Source organism: Podarcis tiliguerta, assembly GCF_965153285.1.
Source record: "Podarcis tiliguerta genome assembly, chromosome: 7".
NCBI classification, from domain to species: Eukaryota; Metazoa; Chordata; class Lepidosauria; order Squamata; family Lacertidae; genus Podarcis; species Podarcis tiliguerta.
Window position 1 is genome coordinate 85817132 of NC_139540.1, and position 5307 is coordinate 85822438.

Here is a 5307-nt window from a genome sequence, read left to right on the forward strand (position 1 = left end):
TGATTTAATCTTTTAGAGAAGGTGGTTTAAACAAGGGAGACTTGGAGCCATTGCATAGCCCAGGAGCATCTTACACCGCCAGGTTTCTCAAACTAAATGAGTGTGGACCTGAACCTGAAGATACATATTTTAAAATGTGACACCTGCATTTTTGATACTGTTAAATATGCCCAGCCTAATAAGAAACAGGCTCATTATTTTATGTCAGACATTGAAAAACTGCTTAACTGGAGTTTTTCTTGGGAATTGAAATGGAAGGGAGGCGGGAGGAAGGCCTGAGAGGCTTCTTGCCCTGGGCAGAAATGGGGTGGTGGGGTGAGACTTGAAAGTCTCCATTATCTTTTTTTTTTTTAGATTTAACTTATATTTGAATATGATCACACAAACAGCTGCATCTATATCGCTTCATTTCTTGAACTTGTCCAAGACATATTCAAAACTGTTTTTATTAGACAATCGAAAGTATCAACACAGGGAGGGCCAGCAAAATATTCCAGGGAAGGGAAGCCACTGCCCCACCGTCAAAACCAGACCAGTCACCCTGTCCAAAGCAGGCCGAATGCTATTCCCAGACTAGCTGCTTTCTTAACTCTTTGTCTTGCCTGGATTAAGCTTCACATTTTTTAACCCTCATCTTGCCCATTGTCACCTCCAAGGACTGATTCAGAACTCCGGCAACTTTATTAGAATCAGACAGAAAGGAGGAAGAGCAATGTGTCAGCCACATATTGATAACAATGGACTCCAAATCGCCATGACTAAAAAGCATGGGGCACAAGATGGAACCTTAAGGGCACCATATACAGTGGTACCTCTGGTTACGTACTTAATTCGTTCCAGAAATCGTGCTCCGGCAGCAGCAGGAGGCCCCATTAGCTAAAGTGGTACTTCAGGTTAAGAACAGTTTCAGGTTAAGAATGGACCTCTGGAACTAATTAAGTATGTAACCTGAGGTACCACTGTAAGTCAAAAAACAAGATTCTATCACCTCCTTTGGGAAGGAACCCACCAAGAAGTACTAGAACCACTGCAAAAGAGTGCCTCCAAAACCCGCTCTGGACAGGTGATCGAAAAGGGTGACAAAGTCAAGCCACAAAGAGAGCCAGCAGAAGGTGACGCAGTTTTCAGTGTAGACCATCAAAGAAAGATGTCCGTCTCAAAATAAGGCCTGAAATAGGTCCAAGAAAAATTGCTCCATCTAAGAACCCCTGAAGCTGTGTCATCACCTTGGAGGAAAGGAACTAAATGGAAGCTGCTCACAGCCCAGCTGATGGAGAGGGGCTTGCTGTCTCAACCTCTTCCTCTGATGCAGCCAGGTGAAATGTTGCAGATGGAGGCAGCCCTGGAAGCAGACAGGCCTTCAATTGCTATTAGTACATCATGATCAGACGGAAGGCAATTTGTACACAAAGTTCTGCTTTTTTCCATGAAAGATGCCACACTTTTGTTTGGCAGTGTGCCCTTTCACGTCAAACCCCACCCCCAGCCAAAACTCATTCCATCTAGGAGGGTCCACCAACCCTCAGGAGAAGTTGGGGGGTGGCTGTGCAGGAAAGTCACTTGTGACCAACCCCCTTTTGCTGGTACTCAGGATCTAAACCATGTTCCTCTCAATGAAGGTTTCAACATGGCTTTTTTTCATTTGTCAATTTCTAGACTGAAGTTCCTGCTTCTTTTATTACATTTTCAATTGATATAGTTCCAATTGATCCAAGTGTAGCGTCTATGGCTAGACAAAGATTGACTATTGTAAGAGATGGCTGAATGGCATTTTACTACTCAAGTGGCTTCCTTAGTAGGCTTAAAAGGTAAAGGGACCCCTGACCGTTAGGTCCAGTTGCGGATGACTCTGGGGTTGCAGCGCTCATCTTGCTTTATTGGCCGAGGGAGCCGGCGTACAGTCATGTACCATTTACCTTCCCGCCAGAGCGGTACCTATTTATCTACTTGCACTTTGATGTGCTTTTGAACTGCTACGTGGGCAGGAGCTGGGACCGAACAACGGGAGCTCACCCCGTCATGGGAATTCGAACCACCGACCTTCTGATTGGAAAGCCCTAGGCTCTGTGGTTTAGACCACAGCGCCACCTGCGTCTCCATAGTAGGCTTACAAGAGAAAAAAGACAATTATTCTCTGAATATCGTAATAGAAGTAATACACCAGCCTGATTACATTGATCTGGGTAGCTACTTTTCCAAGCCAGAAAAAAGAACTTTGCACTGCTTATGAGAAAGCTAGGTTTCAGATATTTTAAACTTCAGGGCACTCAGTTGTTTTGGACTCTCACTAGAAAAAATAAGAATTAATTTTAAAATGTCTTTTGACAATGGGGGTGGGGTGGGATCTGTTATGAATACTTCCCTTTCAGTAAGCAACTAGTTCACAAAGCTTCGTGATTTGTCTCTTGGGGAAGGCACTTCAGTAAAATTGTGGCTCTTCAAATGCTCAGGAATATAAAAGGAAATAAAGGAATTTAGCCTGGCTGCCCCAAGTGATGGGCTAGGGTTGAAAGGTATGACTCCAAGCCCCTAACAGCATGATCCAGCAGACAACCACCACCCCTCTTCTCTTGATATGTAGAAAAGGACAGTGCAGCATAGCAAACACACATTGGATGGGGACTGTGTAGTTTTATGGATATCTTGAACCAAAGCCAATGCAAGTTCTTTCTTGAGGCAGTCTGAATTATGCTGCTTCTTCTTCCTGAAAGCAGAAATGGCCGCTACGCTGGACCTATGTCCTAATGTCACAATCAAAACACATATTGTATCCTCTTAATTAAGAATTGGGAACAGGGCCAGCCCAAGACATTTTGGCACCGGAACTGAACCACAAAATGGTGCCCACCCTCCCTGCCACGGAGGTGCAAGGTGCAGTCGCCTCACCTTGCCACATGGGTGGGCTGGCCCTGGTTGGGACCTGATTCCAAAACTAGGCTGACCTGTAACTGCATTTCAGGACTAATAAGGGCAGACTAGAGAACAATACCTGCCTGAATCTGTCTGCATCCCTATCAGATTAGAGAAGGGAGATAAAAGGTGGGGAAGAGGGTACACTCCTACAGCCAAGTGGCCAAGCTCATTGCAACCGAGTCTGATGAAGGGAGCAAGGCGAGGGAAGCCCTGCCTGCAGGCACCCCATTCCCTCAAGAAGAGCAGCAAAAAAGGCTGGTGGTGGCAGGGCTGCCACATCGCAACTCTGCAACGGAATGAAACACAATGCCTGTTTTGGCAAGTGCACTGGATAAATTCAGGCTTCAGAACTTTTCGGAGTATTGCTTTTTTGCCATGAGTGTTTTATGAGGTTACCTGCTGAACTGTGAAATGGAGCAGAAAAATGCATGGGAGTTCAAATAATTTATTCCTTTAAAAACATTTCGGAGTGTGAAATAGTCTAGACTAAGGCACAACTATCAAATACTTGGTAGTATATAAACAGGTTCTGCTTCCTGGAAGGGTTTACTTTAGTTTTTAAATACTTTACACCACAAACCTGATCAGAAGGTTGCATTTGTGTCAAATTCTGGAACACAGAAAATGTGCAGTTTGGTTTCTTTAGCATGTGGCATTTGGTTGTCTTTTGCACAACTCTAAAGCTTTTGTGACTGCAAAAACATGCTTGAAAATGTGTGTGCAGGAATCTCAGAAACCAGAGTGATCATAGGAAAAATCAAAATAAGGTTTAGTGTATGTTTACCATCTGGGAAATATGTAAGATGAAGGGATTCAAAAGGTTCACACATAAGGCAGTATTTCGCCCCCACTTCATATACCCATTTTTCCTCATACCTAAATGCTAGATCTGCAAGCTGAGCCAACAGCTCAGTTCATATTTCCTCTTCCTCCACCTTTTCCATATCCAAGTTTACTTGCATAAAGTGCCACTAATAATAAAGCATGTTGCTAGTGGCACTTTATGGGCAAGAATGGCATACTGCTGCAAAAGCAAGCAGGCTCTTGCAATTCACAGGGCCACTTACCAGCGTTCTACGATTTGCAGCCCCTACTCACCACTGTTGGCTGGCACAGGTGGGAAACCCGGTAACAGGAAAATATTAGCATTGCTAATTAGCATTGTCCATATACCCTATGCAACTATACCTAAGTGAGCAACTCAAATACAGTTGTACCTTGGAAGCTCCTGCAGCCAATCAGAAGCTGTGGAAGCCCCGTCGAGCGCTTGGCTTCCAAAAATAGTTTGCGAACCAGAACAGTCACTTCCGGGTTTGTGGCGTCCGGGAGCCAAAATGGACAAGTTCCAGGGCGTTCGACAACCAAGGTATGATGACTGTAATTGTTTCCCCACCATTTCAGTCTCTCTTCTGCAGTTAGGCCCCTTTGGTCTGTTTTAGATTTTTAAGGGGCCCAGCTACTCCTTGTTTCAAAAGTGCCATGTACATAGATTGGCTGTTTCTATGTAAAATATTTAATCCTGTGTAGACCAATTCTCCTGAGTAGCCAAGCCTTCCACCACCCCTCCCTTTCTCTCCCCTTGTTCCCCTGTCACTCTGAACTGCAGTCTGAAGGGCTTTGTCCTTGCCTCTCAACCATAGCACTTTTTCTTTTTACCACATTCAGCCTTCCATTCATTCTACTTTTCAAGCTAAGTATTTGTATGTTGTTTCCTGTTCTCACTGAAGCTGAAGAGCAGCTTGGATAAAAATTCAACCAGAATAATGTAGGCTGAATAAACACACAACCTAATCTCCAATAGGCCAGAAAAACAAAAACAAATTAGTTCTGCCCATATAGCACATAAGTAGTCATGTGGAGAAATGTTTAGGCACTGTTCAGCTCATTGGGTGTCCCTCATCAAGCAACCTTCTTCAACAGCAATTTGATATAATGCTGGATTCTCTAGCTGGGTTGCCGAGAGGATTGAGATAATTTTATGAAACTCCAAGCATTTTAAATGTAAACTTTAAATATTTGCTATACAAGTATAAAGAATCCCTGGTGGGTCTGAAAGGCAAGATATAAAAATTGTAATATTATCACAAAGTTGTAGGCTGCCTGACTTGTTCTTGGAAACTGAAAATTTAACAACAGACTTTTTTTTTTTCAAAGAGCAGGTAGGAACCTCCAACAGAATGTCAGATCCACAAACAAGGAACATTAAGAGAGAACCCATGGAAAAATATATAACAAGTAGTGGACATTTATTCCTTAACTGTGCAAGGGTATTTGAAAATAGACAAGGAAGAGCACTGTGGCTGAATGAGATAGAGCCCAGCACCTCTCCACTGCAGATTATACTTATTCACATTTAAGGTTGGGGGGGAGAGAGAGAGAGACTCGCTTAACAAG